Source organism: Miscanthus floridulus, chromosome 18 (assembly GCF_019320115.1).
Source record: "Miscanthus floridulus cultivar M001 chromosome 18, ASM1932011v1, whole genome shotgun sequence".
Lineage (NCBI taxonomy): Eukaryota > Viridiplantae > Streptophyta > Magnoliopsida > Poales > Poaceae > Miscanthus > Miscanthus floridulus.
In genome coordinates this window covers 16,257,648-16,278,100 of record NC_089597.1, presented here as the reverse complement: position 1 = coordinate 16,278,100, position 20,453 = coordinate 16,257,648, and the positions used below count along the sequence as shown (strand labels likewise).

General features: G+C 44.2%; 1 long non-coding RNA gene across 1 annotated transcript; it reads right to left on the bottom strand.

Annotated features, from left to right (window-relative positions):
• Positions 1 to 4,939: 4,939 nt before the first annotated feature.
• LOC136522967 (uncharacterized) lies at positions 4,940 to 17,439 on the bottom strand. The gene is made up of 3 exons (XR_010776022.1): positions 17,044 to 17,439; positions 10,382 to 15,143; positions 4,940 to 10,298 (listed from the first exon to the last, which is right to left on the bottom strand). It is a non-coding gene; the product is annotated as an uncharacterized lncRNA (long non-coding RNA).
• Between the last annotated feature and the right edge of the window lie 3,014 nt (positions 17,440 to 20,453).

The window sequence follows — 20,453 nt, the reverse complement described above, 5'->3', positions numbered from 1 at the left end:
AGGTTTTTGTGGCGCCCGATGTGCGGGCTTTGCGGGTGATGCTAATTAGCCACCAAACCACCAAGTGAGCGGTCGACACAATGAGGACTAACGTGTTGGCAAACACGTCAACCTCGGGAGAAAAATCATCGTGTCAACCTTATTCTTCCTGTTGGTTTGCATCCCTATTACACAAGCTTGCAATTACTTTTACACATACTAAGCTTGTGTAGTTGCTCTTGTAATTAGATAGCTTGTGTAGCTTGCTAATTACCTTCTTGCTTGTGTAGCATAGAAGTAGCTCCCTTGCGTGACTAATTTGGTTTGTGTAACCTTGTTAGTCACATTATTTAGTTTGTGTAGCTAAGTAATTGCGCTCTCTAATTTGGCATTGGTTGCCTTATTATTGAGCATTGCTAATAAGCTTAGGTGGCTTTGTGCTTTTGCTTACTAGCTTGTGTAGGAGCTCCCTTGTTGCTTAAAGTACTAGTGGCATAGGTTTGTGTGACCTTGCTCCTAGAATTGGTTAGGTGAGCTCTTGCTAGCCTGGCACCTTTGTTGCTTAATTAGTATCTTTAAAAGGTGCTTGTGAACATAGATAGAGGGGTATAGTCTTGACTAGACCGATCGTTATAATTCCGTATTTGTTTCGGTTAGCCAACGCGATTAAGTTTTAGAAAAGACTATTCACCCTCCCTCTAGTCGCCATCTCGACCCTTCAGAGGTACAAGGCAAGGCTTATGGCCAAGGGCTATACTCAAAAGGAAGGTGAGGATTTCTTTGATACTTATTCACCGGTTGCCTGATTGACCATAATTCGAGTTTTGCTTTCCCTGGCAGCCTCTTATGGTCTTATCGTTCATCAAATGGACGTTAAGACAGCTTTCCTAAATGGAGAGTTGGAGGAAGAGATCTATATGGATTAGCCTGATGGGTTTATAGCAAATGGTCAAGAAGACAAGGTGTGTAAATTATTAAAGTCATTATACGGACTAAAACAAGCTCCTAAGCAATGGCATGAGAAGTTCGACAGAACTTTAACATCTACTGGCTTTGTTGTGAATGAAGCTAATAAATGTGTGTACTATCGATATGGTGGGGGTGAAGGAGTCATTTTGTGCTTATATGTTGATGACATACTAATTTTTGGATCTAGCCTCAAAGTGATCAAGGAGGTGAAGAAATTTCTATCTAAAAATTTTGAGATGAAAGATTTGGGAGAGGCTGATGTTATTCTTAATATCAAGCTTCAAAGAGAAGGTGATGGTGGGGTAACTCTGTTACAAACCCACTATGTGGAAAAGGTGACGCGTCGCTTTGGGTTCAGTGACTGTTCACCTGCTCCTACACCTTATGATCCTAGTGTGCTATTGAGGAAAAATCAAAGAATAGCAAGGGATCAGTTGAGATATTTCCAGATCATTGGTTCGCTCATGTATCTTGCTAGTGCAACAAGGCCTGACATCCCATTTATTGTGTGCAAGCTGAGCCGGTTTGTGTCAAACCCAGGAGATGATCACTGGTGAGCTCTTGAGAGAGTGATGCGCTACCTAAAAGGGACCATGAGCTATGGTATTTGTTATACTGGACATCCGAAAGTGCTGGAAGGCTATTATGGTGCCAACTAGATTTCTGATGCTGATGAGCTTTATGCCACAAGTGGATGTGTTTTTGCTTGGAGGTGGTGCTGTTTCCTGAAAATCTTGCAAGCAGACTATCTTAATGAAGTCTACAATGGAAGCAGAACTCACAGCATTAGATACTACTGAATCTAAGGCTGAGTGACTTCGTGATCTCCTTATAGATTTACCAGTTGTTGAAAAACCCATACCGACTATTTTTATGAACTGTGATAACCAGACTGTGATTACAAAGGTTAACAGTTCTAAGGATAACATGAAGTCCACAAAGCATGTTAAGAGATGACTAAAATCTATCAGAAAATTAAGAAACACTGGAGTAATAGCGTTGGACTATGTTCACACGTCTAACAATCTGGCAGATCAATTCACTAAGGGTCTGTCATGCAACGTGATAGAAAGTGCATCGAGAGAGATGGGTTTGAGACCCACTTAAAATTTACTATAGTGGTAACCTGTTCTATGTGATCGGAGATTCCATGAAGTAGGATGGTGGAACAAGCTAGTAGTAAATTATGAGGAAAGATCCTTAGTAAGACTCATTTCTGATGCATATCTTTCCTTTATGTGAGGTAGGCTGGCTTTTGCCTTAATGTGTTCCAAGTGGCTTGTCAAAGCAAAGATGTTGTCCTACAGAATATCTTTTGAGGAACATACCTATATGTGTCAGACTGCTGGTCATGGTCTATAAGATTTGGGTGATCTCTAAATACTTATGAAAGGCACTGAAGTATGACCTATATGCTTCAAATAGGGGGATGCCTTTTGCTGCCCAGTATCAGCTAAAGACTTTAGTGACATTCACCTCACACAAAACTATCAATTCAAGGCTTAGTCCATTGTACAGTTGTGACTGAGTGAAATTATTGTTCTAGATGGATGTTCAACTGAACAGTCTCTATCGAAACACTGGTATATAGGCCCTGTTCGCTTGGATGGTTCTGGATGAATCTATGAGAGGAATCAAGCCATAAACAGTGACTTTCATCCGTGCACAGTGGAAATATGGCGCCAGCCGAACTGGGCCATAAAAAAATATGGTTCTGAGACTACTTTGTTACAAACCCTAGAGTTTGGTGGGGATTGTTGGATATAATATGGGCTTGGCCCATATAATATTTAATAAATCAAATAAAACTCTATGGTACGTAACATTAAGTGTTGTATGGCTTAATACCATACGGGATTTTGACTGAACGCTGACTCAGCTTATATGGTTGGAAATTATTCATCTAAATTGAGAAGCTGAGAAAAGGATAAAGGCGCCGCCGCCGCCGTCGGTCGGCCGAGCCATGGCCGTGGTAGGCGGACGGCGAGCGGGCGGGTGTGGCCAGTCTTTTGCCACTTAAATCCACATTATCACGGGAGTTTTGCTCTTTGATGGTGGATGCGAATTGACTGCGTCAGTTACCGTCCCTTCCGCTTCCCGTCTCCTGGGATTCTCCGCTACCTTCGTCTCCTTCCCCTGTCACAGCCATATATTTGAAGTCCCGTCAATCCAGACCTCGATTCTCGCAACCGTCCCCGAGAGAATTCACATCTCCGCAGCCCTCTGTCTTCCCCGTCCCGTACCTCTGCGCGTACGGAGTAGCGGGAGAGCAGGTGCCTCCGGAACCCTCGTCCGCTGGTGAACCTTGCACGGGGTGCGCGGCGATTAGGTTTTTAGGGAGCGATCCGCGACTGCTCGTCCTCGTACGCCTTCTTCTTGGTGGCAGATCCCGTCTCCTTCCCGGTGATTGTCCGCAGAACCGCAAGTTATCTTCTTCCTGGTGATTCATTCGTGGGACTGCACTGCGGACATCGTCCTGCACCGGCTGTGGTCCGCGACTTCGAGTAACGCACTATGTCGACTAGTGCGAATGGAGCCTCCGATGCTCTCGGCATGGGACCCTCCGCTGGGTACATTCTAATCTCTGTGATTACTGTACTCGCTGCTACCGTATTCGTTTGTATGTCATCACTGCATGCTGTAGTATTCATTAAAGATATACACATGCACATATATGCCGTCACGAACTTGCTGATGTTATTTTTCTGGATTAAACTGATAATGAAAATACCTAAATATCTAACATAATATACTAATATTTCCTTCCCTGTTCATAAAAACTAAAAAATCTCTTTATAATTTTTAATTTGGCTATTACATAATAATAGTGTATATGGAATCTTTATATAGGAATCTTGTTTCACAACCGAATCAAAATCAGATATTATAATTTTTTGCAGTTTTTTTCGATTTAGTTACTTATTTATATCTAGCTAAATCATTATGAACCAATATTAATTCTGGGACTATTGGATGATCATAGCATTCATCGGTTTTAGATAGATCACTATATGAACATAGAACTTAGCAAACCTGGTAAGTTATTATAACACTATAATATTAAGATAAGAAATGTTATTATAACACTATAACACTATAACATTTCCTTCGTCAAAATAATCTGTAAAATGTGTAGAATGCCTTCTCAAACTATGAATTATGAATTACAGAATTGGCTCAAATTTGTCCAGTCATCACCAAAATCTCATAATTTTGAATTACAAAATTAGAATAATAAATTGGCCTTGTTCGCTTCTCTTATAATCCGTCTTTTTTAGTTTATTTTTTTTAGCCGGAACAGTATTTTTCTCTCACAACAAATCAGCCAGAACAATACTTCGACTTGTTTTTTCAGCGAAACGAACAGGGCCAAAATCATAACAGACAAATAGATCTCCGATTGGTAAGACACCGCAGCCTCGTGGGACAATAGCCAATTAGCACTCCATTTTCGAAACTGAAGGATTCAAACATCGGCTACCAGAGATTTTGATTGTGATAACTTTACAAAGAATCCGTGATGGACTAAACAGCTGCAAACGAATAGCATTTATAAATAAGCTTGTAAGATTTACTCTCAGTGCTGAGGCATTGATTGTAGGGTACCCTTGATTGTATGGCTGGCTGGTAACAATTTGTAAGATTCAGAACAATATTGAGTTTTGCTGTTAAACCTTGTTTATATGTTAAGTAAAAAAGACTGGTAACAGGTCTCTTTAAGTTCAAGAGATATGTATGTAATGTTGCCGAACTCCAATAATAGGAAATTCTGTTACTGCTACAAGCCTTTAGTTTCATATAAAAGAACAATATAGCAATACATCTAGCATCTTGAATTTGGCATACTTGTCCTCGAAATCCCAAAATTTGCAGCAGGGATCTCCGAAAGGTCGTTGTCAAACAAATTGCCAGCAGCAGCAACTCGACTCTTCACCATGCGAGATGTCAATTCGCCCCGGTCAACATAAAAAATCAAAAAACAAGCAATAGCTAATCCAACTCAATCGCAATACCAGTAGCGAAATGTCATCCTCCCTAAGGCTATGATGCCGAAGCAGGCTGTTCAGAGTGAAATTTACATAGTAATGCTACAAATCATTCGTAGACTCTCCAATATATCACACATCACTCACTTCCCTTGCTCCCCACATTCTCGAAACAGAAATTAGAGCTGCTGCATCTGATATGTTTCTTGTTCAACTACAGAAACAAACAAATGTTCACAATTCACTATTATTAAAATAAAAAAATCAAATATTTCAAAACATTCATGCGGTTTGATGAATAATTCATTCAAGGAACAGCCTCCCTCTTTAGGAGCAGTAAACATCCCTCAAACACAGGCAAACCTCACCCACTCAGATTCATTTAAATTTTAAGATGGAATTACAACAATCTAAAACTAATCAAACTGCAAGCATGAGTGCAAAACAACTATCTTCAATGTTCAATATTGATGCAGCTATTCCAAGATCCAACAGCAAATTGTGACAGACAAGGTAACATATTTGTTTATGCGGTGCCACACCATGTTTTTCATGCAATCTGAAATGCCAGGCTACACTGTCATTACACTAAGAACTACGCCATCCATCCACAAAAGAATGCAATTCTCACTTTTGGAGGAGTGAACAGTTTGAAGTTCGGCTAAATTTATATAAAAAAGTACTAACAATCATGATACAAAATAAGCACCAGTAGATTAGTTAAATTTATTTGGAGATATAAATGCTATACTATTTACAATAAATTTGGTCAAACTTGAGTTAATTTGACTGCTACGCATCCCATAATTGCATTCTTTTGTGGACGGAGGGACTATATTTGTTGGTTTAGACTATTTTCCTACATATTAATTAGCATTTAGGGTGTTGCTTTCAGTAATGTGTATTTATCAATGAAATGTCAGAGATAAAAAAAAAATACACAGATTGTCATGTTACTTCTGGATCAGGTTGACGAGGTCCTACACTCCTAGATATCTCTGTCCATGGCCACGCAGCAAGAAGCACCCCGACACCTCTGGAAAGCCAGACCGCAGCAGGCACTCAAACCCTAGCATGAATCAAGATGGAAAATTTCGGAAGGGGAATGAGAAGGGGAAGTGAAGGTCAATGGGATCATGCGGACCCAGTGGAGTAGGGTAGCAAGAAGAGGCAGTGAGGCACACCTAGATCCACTGGAGACGTCGTGTGCAGCAGCAGCGAAGGTGATGGTGCCAGCTTTCTATGCGTATGCAGGAGCCGAGAGCATAGTGACAACCCATGGCTGAATGTACCCATACCAACCCGCATATGGAGTAGACTCAACCCGCCCCGACCTGCAAACTAATAAAATCTGTTCCCACCTATCCAAACTAACCCCACATTCGAACCCAACCCATAAAACCCACTTTGCCCCGTCCCGTTAGCGGTTCAAAATGGACGAAATTCAACGGTAACTGCATGTAGTACAAATGCAACAAAGCAATTAAGTTAGAAAATGTGTAGCTTAGATAAGAAAACAAGAAGCAACAACATAAATTAAACTAAAACGTGAAGGAAATCCCAGTCAGTGTTATCTTTTTTTTTCTTTTGGGGTGTGTATGGGTGGGTGGGTAGTAGGGGGAGGCTCAGCTTCGCCTTTGCTCAATCATCTTACTGTATCCCCACCATCTCTTTTCACCAGATAAACTTATTCTGACAAGTGGAGATAGCCTAGTTATTACCCATGAAGAATGGCATAACCATCCAAAGTCAAAGCCACTATCATTAGAACATAATTGAAAAGATTTCCAAGAGAGGAAAGCAAGGATTCCAGTTTGGTACCCAGAGCAGCCTTGATTGCTCAAAGGCGCTTATGTCAGCCATGGTTGTTGATCATTGCCTCGCAATAGAATTTTATTTCTTCGTTATTGAGGGGCACTCAGGTAGGAACTTATGAGATGGAACTGACTTGGCATATTAGTTCTACTAACATTAACCAAGGTCTCAGGTTCAGATCCAGCAGCAAGGCAAGGCAAGAACAGCCCTAAATCAGGGTAGTGCATCAACAGGACATGCAAAATAGCACAGAAGAACAGAGCACACGAGTACAAAACAGAATAAAACAACAACAACAACAAAGCGAAGTCCCAAACAAGTTGGGATAGGCTAGAGTTGAAACCCAACAGAAGCAATCAAGGTTCAGGCACGTGAATAGCTGTCTTCCAAGCACTCCTATCTAAGGCTAAGTCTTTGGGGATATTCCATCCTTTCAAGTCTCCTTTTATTGCCTCTACCCAAGTCAACTTCGGTCTTCCTCTGCCTCTCTTCACGTTACTATCCTGACTTAGGATTCCACTACGCACCGGTGCATCTGGAGGTCTCCGTTGCACATGTCCAAACCATCTCAACCGGTGTTGGACAAGCTTTTCTTCAATTGGCGCTACCCCTAATCTCTCACGTATATCATCGTTTCGAACTCGATCCCTTCTTGTATGACCGCAAATCCAACGCAACATACGCATTTCCGCGACACTTAGCTGTTGAATATGTCGTCTTTTCGTAGGCCAATATTCTGCACCATACAACATAGCAGGTCTAATCGCCGTCCTATAAAACTTCCTTTTAGCTTCTGTGGTACCCTTTTGTCACATAGGACACCAGACGCTTGCCGCCACTTCATCCACCCTGCTTTGATTCTATGGCTAACATCTTCATCAATATCCCCGTCCCTCTGTAGCATTGATCCTAAATATCGAAAGGTATCCTTCCTAGGCACTACTTGACCTTCCAAACTAACATCTTCCTCCTCCCGAGTAGTAGTGCCGAAGTCACATCTCATATACTCAGTTTTAGTTCTACAAAGTCTAAAACCTTTGGACTCCAAAGTCTCCCGCCATAACTCCAGTTTCTGATTCACTCCTGTCCGGCTTTCATCAACTAGCACTACATCGTCCGCGAAAAGCATACACCAAGGGATATCCCCTTGTAAGTCTCTTGTGACCTCATCCATCACTAAAGCAAACAAATAAGGGCTCAAAGCTGACCCTTGATGTAGTCCTATCCTAATCGGGAAGCCATCCGTGTCTCCATCACTTGTTCGAACTCTAGTCACAACATTGTTGTACATGTCCTTAATGAGCCCAACGTACTTCGTTGGGACTTTATGTTTGTCCAAAGCCCACCACATAACATTCCTTGGTATTTTATCATAAGCCTTCTCCAAGTCAATAAAAACCATGTGTAGGTCCTTCTTCTTCTCCCTATACCGCTCCATAACTTGTCTTATTAAGAAAATGGCTTCCATGGTTGACCTTCCGGGCATGAAACCAAATTGGTTCATAGAGACCCGCGTTATTGCTCTCAAGCGATGCTCGATAACTCTCTCCCATAGCTTCATAGTATGGCTCATCAACTTAATTCCCCGGTAATTTGTACAACTTTGAATATCCCCTTTATTCTTATAGATCGGTATCAATATACTTCTCCACTCATCAGGCATCTTGTTCGATCGAAAAATATGGTTGAACAGCTTAGTTAACCATACTACAGCTATGTCCCCGAGGCATCTCCACACCTCGATTGGGATACCATCCGGTCCCATCGCCTTACCTCCTTTCATCCTTTTCAACGCCTCTCTGACCTCAGATTCTTGGATTCTCCGCACAAAGCGCCTATTGGTGTCATCAAAAGAGTCATCTAACTGAAAGGTTGTATCCATATTCTCACCATTGAACAATTTGTCAAAATACTCTTGCCATCGATGTCGGATCTCATCCTCCTTTACCAAGAGATGCTCCCTGTCATCCTTAATGCACTTAGTTGGAGTCCCGTGTCTTTCTCTCACGAACCCTAGCCATCCTATAAATGTCCTTCTCTCCTTCCTTCGTACTCAAATGTTGGTAAAGATCCTCGTACGCTCTACCCTTTGCCACACTTACAGCTCGCTTTGCAGTCTTCTTTGCCACCTTATACTTCTCTATGTTGTCCACACTCCTGTCATGGTACAAGCGTCTATAGCATTCTTTCTTCTCCTTAATAGCCCTTTGGACTTCCTCGTTCCACCACCAAGTATCTTTAGCCTCACGTCCCCTTTCTTTGGTTACTCCACACACCTCTGAGGCTACCTTCCGAATGTTGGTTGCCATCTTGTCCCACATATTGTTTATGTCGTCTTCTTCCTTCCAAGAGTCCTCTTTGATAACACTTTCCCTAAATACCTCTGACGTCTCCCCTTTCAGTTTCCACCATTTTGTTCTTTCAATCTTAGCTTGTTTATCCCTACGGGCACGCACCTAAAAACGAAAATCTGCCACCAAAAGCTTATGTTGAGAAACAACACACTCCCCTGGTATCACCTTGCAATCCAAGCATGCTCGTTTGTCCTTTCTTCTTGCGAGGACAAAGTCAATCTAGCTACAGTGTTGTCCGCTACTAAAGGTCACTAGATGAGATTCTCTCTTTCTAAAGAAAGTGTTGGCTATCATCAGGTCAAAAGCTACCGCGAAGTCCAGAACTTCCTCCCCCTCCTGATTCCTACTACCATACCCAAAACCTCCATGAACTGCCTCGAAACCTGCGCTTGTAGTACCTACATGCCCATTAAGATCTCCTCCTATAAAAAGCTTTTCACTACTAGGTATAGCTCTAGCCAGGCCATCTAAGTCTTCCCAGAACTGTCTCTTAGCACTCTCGTCGAGGCCTACTTGTAGCGAATGTGACAGCTAATCTGCTCTGTGAATTGCTTTAAACTTTTATTCTGTTTTGTGTGTGTGTGTGGGTGGGAGATGGAGGGGGGGGGGGGGAGAGAGAGAGAGGTGGGTATTCAGATAGTGCAACTAGGAGAAAAAGGTCACTTGAGTGGCTCAGATTTAACCATTATCAGGATAGCAAGTGCAACTTATAGTGGAATCACAATGTAACATCTCTATCTCATGGCCACATAACTGGTTACTTGTTGCTACCACTGCCCCAAAAGGAATGTTTGTCCAGGTGCAAAGACAGAATTGCATTCTTTTTGGGACAGAGGTAGTAAGGTACAAGCCATCCTAGTTAAGCAACAAACAGAGACACAATCACATTGTTTTTTGGACGGAAATAGTAAATTGTATGGTATACCAGCTCAGAGGTCTCTCATAAAAATAGACAACAAGCACAGCTCCTTCTGAGCGCAGAAGCTCTCTAATGGAAATTTGAACCATCATAGCCACTCAAGTAGTACAAAACAAAAAGGGAAGTCATAAAGCATCATAACATAAACCATAAAAAAAGGGCTCAGCATCACCTTTGCTCAATCATGCAAACCAACTTATCATTTCTCTTGCAGCACAACTTACTCATCCAATGTAAGTGGAACTATGCTGGTTGTCACATATCCAAATGACCCTCCTAGGCAGAACCACAAACAAAAAAGGGATGATTAGAGGACCCCAGCCCCAGACTCAGTGAATCTCTGAGAGCAACACGCCTACCTCTTGGTTGTGCACATCGCATCTAGTTGCTTCAAGAGGGGAGAGGGTAACCTCTAATTAGATACCCACAGCTGCCTCGATCACTCAATGGCATGCAATTCAGAAAAGGTGGAACATCATTGCCCTTCGTCAGCACTTCATTCACACGTTCGGGCCCATTTCCATGTCCAACACGGTCACCCTAAGTAAATTTTACTTGCAATGGCCACTGGGTACTTTCACCCAAGCCAAAAAAAAAACAACTCTTTATATCTCATCATCACATATCCTGAGATCCCATTCGCACTGTCTATCCAAATGCCACCGAGGTGGGGAGGACGAGGAGAAGGGCTAGAAGCATTTAGATCAAAGCACACAGAACCACAGGTGCAGATCCAGTAAAAGACATTAGTGTGCACATGTATGTCTGATAATCTTTGAAAGGGATCGAAGTTAGTAGGCATAATACATGTACACACTTGTAATTAGATCAGATCCGAATACAAAGAGCCAAATAACTTAAGTTAGGGTTTTGTTGCTCAGTTTGGCACAGCAAGGGAAGAGACAGGATTGCCCAAGACGGAATTGACTTTATTACAGCAGGAGCTGGAAGTGAAAATGGCACAAACATTGCCAGCTGTGTTGCTAATTCCTTGTTTAACATGATTCTGTAAGTTGTAAGACATAGCCTTCATAGATACCAACGAGTTGTTATCTAGCTGGAGATTAACCTTCCTACCATGGGAACTAATCAGTTGTCTCTCAACACTGAAAAGGTCCAAGGCTTCAGCTTTTGCAGCAAGTGGTCACATTGCCGGCAAAGTGCCCGGTTATGATTAAGACATGGCGAAGGGCCCAACAAGACCTAGGCACCTGGAGTAGGGCGGCGGCAGCGGCCGCACAGTCATCGCCACGAGAGAGCGCAAGCGCGGAGAAGAAAAGGCAGGGGTGAAGGAAATATACGCATGCGTATCAATCGGCCAATTTGGAGGTGGAAGGACGTGAGGAAGAATAATTAGCAAGGAAGAGACAGAGCATACCAAAACGAAACATTCGCAACCAAAGGCTCGAAAAAGGTGCATCAATGGCGGCTCAGATCCCGCGTTGCCCGAACAAGGCCCCGACCAGAACCGCCGTGGACCCCGCACCCACGGTCCCCAACCCCAGCCCCCGCCGCCGCCGCAGTCGCCAGCCCAAGGGTCCGCAATCCAACGCGGCGCAACGGGGCAGGGACAAGAGTGGCACCGGGAGGCGCGGATCCGAGGACGACCACCGGTCAAGAGCCGGGCCAGCGCCAACCGCGGCGCCCTTCCTCATCGCCGCTTTTGTTCCAAGGGCTGTGGATTTCACTGTTGTGGTCACCAGCCGCCACGAGTGAATAAGCTGCAGGAATGGCAGAGGGATAGTCATAGAACGCTTGCCTCGCATGCGCCGCAGCCCACACGTGGTGGCCTCACACTTAAACTAACGAGTGAGTGATGATCTGGTTGGAGACGGCAAGGTTTTATGCGGGGTTGGGATTTCGGGGGAGGATGAAGGAGGTGACGAACTGCCGCGTCCGCGGCCAGCGCCCGTGACGTGAGGTGTGCTCCGCGATGAGGCCCAGCACGGCCCAAATGTGACCAGCATCCTGCTTCAATGGGCGCATAAAGAGACTCAGGATTTTATTACCGACCTCTGTTCAAAACACTAATTACTTTTGACCACTTTTTAGTTTTCTATAAATACTTTGTACTACAAGGTTTCCCAGATTTTACTTCCATTTTTTCCCTTGGTAGGATCCAGTAATCTCCAATTTTCTAAAACACTTGTTACAAATGCTAATTTTTAATAAAAAAAGTTCAGATTTTCTAAAACATCTATGGCTTTTGATGGATCATTTCATTCAGGGAACACCTTCCTCTTCAGAAGCAATAGAAGATCACTCAAGCACAAGCAAAACAAGGCCATTGCAAACAAATATAGCAGAATCAACATCAGAAACTAGGAAACATCTCAACCTACTAAGAACAGAATCCAAAGGTAAATGATTGGTGTTAGACAAATGCAGCAAAAGAAATGAAGTCAGAAAATATGTAGGTTAGATAAGAAAACACAAGGCAACAACATATTCAACAAAAAAAAATGAAGAGAGGGGGGCCTCATGTTGGGTTTCAACTCTAGCCTACCCCAACTTGCTTGGGACTAAAAGCCTTTGTTGTTGTTGTTGTAGAGGGGGGCTCAGCTTCGCCTTTGCTCAATCATTTAACCGTATCCCCATCATCTCTTATCATCAGATCAACTTTTCCTAATACAATAAGCGGAGCTGTCCTGGTTATCACACATGGAATGGCATGACCATCCAAGGACAAAGCCATTATCATAGAACATAATTGAAAAGGTTTCTAAGAGAGGATAGGGAGGATTCCAGTTTGGCACCCATAGCAACCTTGGTTGCTCAAAGGTGCTTATGTCAGCCATGGTTGTTGATCATTGCCCCACATTGGAATTTTATGGCTTCGTTCTTGATGGGCATTTACATATTAGTCCCACAAACATTGACCCAGGTACCAGGATCAAATCCAGCAGGAAGGCAAGTGAAGAAGAATAGCCTTTGATCACGGTAGAGCATCTCAACAGGACACGCAAAAGAACAAGCAGATAAAAGCACACAAGAGTACAAAATACAAAACAGAATAAAAGTATGAATGGACTCAAAGAGCAGATTAGCTGTAACAGCAGCAAGACCAAAGTAAAATGTCCCAGAGGCAACTGCAGGGGAAGGAGATCACCACTGCAGCACATCAGGAGAAGTATTCATGTTCCAACCATCCATCAGCAGCGAAGATAGACGGAAGACCGCTACTCCCAATCAGAGCATCTCCAATAGTTCCCAAAACCCACTCCCAATTTTAGTTTTTTGGCAGGCTTGAAAGAAAGGCCTCTCCAATCTTGGGAAAATCAATCAATACGCGCATGAACAGAACATAGAAAGAAATGGCCTGCTCACATGTGAATAGCACAAAATGAGCAATACATCCAATCAAGCTTGGGCATCCCAACCAAAAACACGAATCTATGCATCAAATCTACCCAAGTCAAGAATCTTATATGACATCAAATCAAAGCTGACAAACTCGTCCCATCAGTACCATGATCCTGGTCCCAAGTTGAAATCACTGAAAAAGGTAGGATACATGAAGGAAATAGAATCATACACTCGAATTTTGTTTCTTTGTTCTTATCTCCAGGAGTTTCCAAACCCACTCCCAATCTTGGTTTTTAGGCAAGACTGAAAGAAACTGCTCTCCAACAACTCCCTATCTCAACTCCCAGTCTTTCCACTCTTGGAAAAATCGATCCAATCGCACGGAAATATACGTGAGCGTATCAATCAGCCAATCTAGAGGTGGAAGGACATGGGGAAGAATAAGGAGTAGGACAGGGTTCCCAATGCAAATTTACAGTGGTACTATAAGGAAAAGGTCACTTGAGTGGCTCAGATTTAACCATTATCAGCATAACCACAGTAGTGGAAGCACAATGTAGCCTCCCGTTGTCTCTCTTGGCCACAGAACTGGTTACTTGTTTCTACTACCGTCCCAAAAGTAATGGTTGTCCAGTTGGTTAGACAGAATTGCATTCTTTTTTTGAACAGAAGTAGTAAGTACAAGCCATCCTAGTTAAGCAGCAAACGGAGACAGAACAGCATTATTTTTGGACAGAGATAGTTGCAAAACCTATGTATCTAGAAAAGCCAAAATGACTTACAATTTGGAACGGAGGGAGTACAAAACAAAAAGAAAGTCATACAGCCATTCTTTTTTGGACACAGGTAGTGAGAGCATCTCCAACAGTTTGGTAAAACCATTCCCAATCTTGATTTTTTTAAGGATGAAAAAAAAACTTTTGGGATATTTTTTGGGTGACTGCTAAAGATGCTCTAAGGTACAACCATCCTAGTTAAGCAGCAAACAGAGATAGAATTACATTCTTTTTTGGATGGAGGTACTTCCTCCGTCCCAAAGAAATGCAATTATGGGATCCGTGCCGGTCAAACTAGCCAAGTTTGACCAAATTTATAGAAAATAGTACCATGATACTGGTCCCAAGTTGAAATCACTGAAAAAGGTAGGATACATGAATGAAATAGAATCGTAAACGGAAGTATATGACGGAACAGAAAGAGTAATATCACATTGAATGGCTCAGATTTGCCCCAGTATCAACACAATACTCGTAGAAGAAACATGGACTCCTCCCTCCATCCCTCTCTAAATGAACTTTTGAGTAGGATTGTTCATTTAGATATACATATATATATATATATATATACTACTACTACACCACAACAACAATGACAACAATAAGTTGCAAACTGGTTGCTTGTATATGGTACAAGCCATCCAAGTTTAGCAGCATATTGAGCAAAATACCAAAGGTAACGATTCAGCATGCTAAAGAGTAAAAGCTCTATGGGGCTGGGGCATTTGACATCACAGCCACTGAAGAACAGTTCCAAACAAGAAAGGAATATCAACAGACAAGCGACAACAAAATATATGAAAAACAAAGGAATGCATAGGAGCAAGGTTTTGGAAACTGTTGGAGGAACCCAACAAATGTGCTCCCAACTTTTTTTAGCCACTTGAAAAACTCATCGATTTACCAACTATTTTTATGGGAACCAATGGAGATGCTCTTGGGTAGGAACTTGAGATGAAACTGACTTCGCATAGTAGTCCCAATAATATTGACCCAGGTCCCAGGTTCAAATCCAGCAGGAAGGAAAGTGAAGAACAGCCTTAGATCAGGGTAGAGGCATACAGCATCAACAGGACATGCAAAAGAGCACAAAAGTACTGGGAGAAAAGAGCGCGCAAGAGTGCAAATAAAAAACAGAATAAAAGTTTGAACCAATTCAAAGAGCAGATTAAACTGTCATGGTAGTAGTGTGGTGGTGGTGCGGGGGTGGGGAGGCGGGTTTTCATATGGTGGTACTAGAATATATAAAAGGTAACTTGAGTGGCTCAGATTTAACCATTATCAACATACCAACTGCAATTTATAGTGGAAGCACAATGCAATCTCTCTCGCTCTTGTTCTCTCTCTTACAGCCTGTTAGTATACTTGCTCTTATGGCCACAGAACTGGTTACTTGTTGCTACCACTGCCCCAAAAGGAATGCTTGTCCAGATGCATAGACAGAATTGCATTCTTTTTGGTACGGAAGTAGTAATGTACAAGCCATCCTAGTTAAGCAGCAAATGGAATAAAATATCCCAGGTACCAGCTTAGAAGATGGTAGAGTGCAGAAGCTCTCTAATGGAAAGTTGAACCATCATAGCCACTCAAGAGTCATAAAGCATCGCAGCATAAGCCATATAAAAAGGGCTCAGCATCACCTTTGCTCAATCATAGAAACCAAACCCTCCCTTCTCTTGCAGCACAACTTACTCATCCCAATGTAAGTGGAACTGTGCTGGTTGCCACATATCCGAATGACCATCCTAGGCAGAACCACAAACAAAATGGAATGATTAAAATAGGCTTCAAGAGGTGAGAGGGTTAGCTCTAATTAGATGCTCGCAGGTGCCTCAATTGCTCAATGGCATGCAATTCAGAAAAGGTTGAACATCATCGCCCCTCATCAGCACCCCATCCATCAGTCTGAGTCCACTTCCATGTCCAACATGGTTGGCCTAAATAAATTTTCACTTGGGTACTTTGCCCAAGTCAGACCGCGTCTTTATATCTCATCTCACCACATATCCTGATCCCTTTTGCACTGCCCATCGAAACGCATCGAGGTGGTGAGGATGAGGAGCAGAAGGGCTAGGATCATTCGGAGCAAAGCATATCACAGCACACAATGCCAACCCTACGGCAGGTACCCATGTATTTGTTGGGTCCTTCGCCTGGCCCTTTGCCGGCAACGAGCACCCACCAGGTATGCCCAATTGCCCATCCCTTCTCTTGCCTTCCTGCTGTGCGAAACCGAGCACCCAAACTTAAGCCATCTGTATTCAGATCTGATCCAATTATAAGAGTACACATGTGTTATGCCTGCTAACTTCGATCATTTTGCAAAAATTATCAGGCATACATGTGTTCACCCATGTCCTTTACTGGTCCGCTCCTGGCGGCAGCGGCGGTGAGAGAGAGAGAGAGACAGAGAGAGAGAGAGAGAGAGAGAGCTCGCGGGGTGAAGGCGAAGGAGACAAGGCAGGGGTGAAGGAGAGAGGATGGCAAAAAGTTAAATATCCCATAGGAAACAGGGAAGGAGAACACCACTGCGGCGCATCAGGGCACCACAGGGGTAGTGTGTTCATGGTCCATCATCCATCCATAATCCATTCATCCATCAGGAGTAGCGAATGAGAGCAGCGCAGCAGGCCAAACCCGACTCGGAAGCCGCATCAAGCGTCACCGCACGGTTCCCAGCCCCTGCTGGAAGCGATGCCAGGCAATGGAACAGCGGCGAGGCGGCACCGTAGTAGTGGCGGTGTGAAGCGACAGCCGATCCAGAGAATGGTCCGTGCACAGCCTCGATTCGATCTAGGGTTTAGGGTTCAGGGGATGTGCAAATATACACACATAAGTACTACCACCATACCAGAAAGAGTGCAATCGCATTCAAACACACGACGACGACGGTGAGGACGAGGCGGAGAAGGACGAGCAGGAGGAGACATGGAGCGTACCAAACCAAAATATGGGCAACCAAAAGGCTAGAAGAAAAATCCACCACTGGCGGCTCAGATCCCGCGTCGGCCGACCACGGCCCCGACCAGAACCGCCGTGGACCCCGCCCCGATGGTTCCCAACCCCAGCCCTCGCCGCCGTAGCACCGTCGCCCGCCCATGGTTACGCAATCCGACGAGGCGCGGCGGGGCGAGGAGCGGGGTGGCCCCGGGGAGGCGCGGATCCGAGGACGGCTGCCGGTCGGGAGCCGGCCCGGCGCCAACCGCGCCGCCCTTCCTCATCGCCGCTGGCTCCGAAGGGCTGTGGGTTTCAGTGGTGTGGTCACCGGCCACCGCGAGTGGACAAGCGGCAGGAATGGCAAGCTCCCAGCCCCAAACTCGGACAACCAAAATACAACAACCTTTCGGCGTTTGGTAACACTGCACCCATGGGACATCTTCTCCAACAATGTGACAAAAAAAAATTCCATGTGCAAATAGATTTTTAGGAGAGAGAATACTCATATTTCAGGCAACTCAAAACAGGTCTCACATATACGTAGTCTGTTCAAGACCGATTTTAAGTATCTTACTGTCCATTTTGAGTTTGATACCCATTTATTAAAGAGAATCTCACATTAGTAAAGCTCAGTTGTGCCGAACAAGGCCTAAACCCTAATAAACCCGAAAATGACAAGTGAGTGAGGCCTTGTTTAATTTTAAGGTGTAAAATTTTAGAGTATCACATTGGGTGTCATATAGGAGTGTCGCATGGGGTGTTCATATACTAATAAAAAATAAATTATAGAATCTGTCGGTAAACTGTGAGATAAATTTATTAAGCCTAATTAATCTATCATTAGCACATGTGTTAATGTAGCATTTTATTGTCATGGACTAATTAGGTTTAAAAGATTCGTCTCGTAAAGTAGTTGCAATATGTGCAATTAGCTATTTTTTTTTGTTTATATTTAATACTCTATGTATTTGTCTAAATATTTGATAGGATAGGGCCTAAACTTTTAGGAGAGAAAATAAACGAGGCCTGATTAATCTGTTCAAAGACTGCGAGGACAACGAGGTTTTATGCGGGTTGGGACTTCTTGGGACTTGGGACTTGGGGGGAGGGTGGAGTCGTGGAGGAGGTGACGCACCGCGGAGGCGGGGGCCACTCCCACGCGTCCGATGCCCGCGCCCGTGACGTGAGACTGTCTCCAACGGTGTAGGCAAAGGGTGACCCAAACGCAAAATGTGTTGTGCACAATGTTTTGCATCTTAGAATCACGCTCCAACGGAGGATGCATCCAAAGCAGCCATTTTGGGTACTTGGCAAATCGATAGGCAAAAAAGCGTCGTCTCTCGGACAACGCAAAAGCATAGCAGAGAGGGGGAGCTGAGGGGGGCTTCAGCGTGAGCTCCGTCCACCCCGCCGCCGCACCGGTGCCTCCAGGAGCGCCGCAAGTGGGAGTCCTCCTCCTCGGGCTCCGAGGGCAGCTCCTCCTCCACCGATGAGCCCGAGTGAAAGCTCTAGTTTGGTTTTGGTGAATTGATGAAACCCTAAGTGCTAACCTAGTTTATCAAGTGATCATGACATAGGTAGCACACTTCAAGTAGAGAAGCTAATGAAGATCATAGCATGACAATGGTGATGGCATGGCGATGATCAAGGGCTTAAACTTGAAATGAAGAAAGAGAAAAACAAAAAGCTCAAGGCAAAGGTATAAACCATAGGAGCTATTTTGTTTTGGTGATCAAGACACTTAGAGAGTGTGATCACATTTAGGTTTGATAGCCGTACTATTAAGAGGGGTGAAACTCGTATCGGAATACGGTTATCAAAGTGCCACTAGATGTTCTAACTCATTGCATATGCATTTAGGATCTAGTGGAGTGCTAACACCCTTGAAAATATTTGTGAAAATATGCTAACACATATGCACAAGGTGTTTGCAGGGTTGAGATGGGTTTGGGTCCCTCTCTCCGGATGTCTGTCTCGGCGTTTTCGGGAAAATGAAATGTCTATTTTCTATTGCGCCGGATGCAAAATTCTTGGTGATTGGCACATTTGAGCAAGGGTGAAGAAGTCAGAGTTGAAATGGAGTTGGTCGAAATGATGCTGGCGTCGGTCTACTAACCGGACGCTGGGTCACTCAACGACCGGACGCTGAAAGGCTGCGTTCGGTCGAGCTGTCAGACGGCACAGTAGGTAGGGTTGAGCACCGGACGCTGGTCTACGTCCGGTCAAGGTGGACCGGACGCGTCCGGTCGAAAAAACATGTCTCGGGGAGCTTACTGGAAACGACCGGACGCTGGGGCTTCAGCGTCCGGTCAGTTTTACCGGAGCGTCCGGTCAGCTTCATAACCGTTGGAATCTGACGAACATCGTTTGAAGGGGATGACACGTGGCGTCCATCGGGCGACCGGACGCTGAGGGCCAGCGTCCGATCAGTTTGACCGGAGCGTCCGGTCAGAGCGCGTTTTGCCCAGTGAAGGGGTATAACGGCTCTATTTGATGGGGGCTCTATTTATAGCCCCATGGCCGGCTGTGGCTGATATCTTTGGCCATTTTCATTGACATAGCAACCTTGTGAGCTAAGCCAAAGCCCTCCCACTCATCTACATCATTGATTCATCATCATAGTGAGATTGGGAGTGATCCAAGTGCATCGCTTGAGTGATTGCATCTAGAGGCACTTAGTGATCGTGTTTTGCTGCGGATTTCGCTTGTTACTCTTGGTGGTTGCCGCCACCTAGACGGCTTGGAGCAGCGAGGATCGTCGAGCGGAGGTGGTGATTGTCTCCGGCTCCGATCGTGGTGATTGTGAGGGGTTCTTGACCTTTCCCCGACGGAGCGCCAAAAGGTACTCTAGTGGATTGCTCATGGCTTGTGTGATCCTCATCTTGTGTTGGTTGTGCGGCACCCTATTGAGGGTTTGGCGTGTGAAGCCAATTAGCGCGTGAACCTCCAAGTGAGTGAATCGCCACAACGAGGACTAGCTTGCCGGCAAGCAAGTGAACCTCGGTAAAAAAATCATTGTCTTCATCATTGATTCCGAGGTGATTGGTCTTCATTGTTATTCATCTTTGTGATTGATTGGTTCTTCATCTACACGGCGGTATAACTATCCTAACCACTCTCTTTACTTTACCGCAAACTAGTTGACAAGCTCTTTAGTGTAGCTAGTTGTGAGAGCTTGCTTGCTTGGTTGGTGTGGCTCTTTAGTTAGTCTTTGAGAGCACACTAACATAGGATAGTGTCTTTGCTATTGTGTGAATAGACACTATCTAAACTAGAATTGTGGTAGGTGGCTTACATTTTAAGTAGGCTAGTGCAACACTCGCTTCGCCTCATAATTGTCTAACCATTTGGTTAAGTGTTGTTGTAGAAATTTTTATTAGGCTATTCACCCCCCCCCTCTAGCCATTAGGAC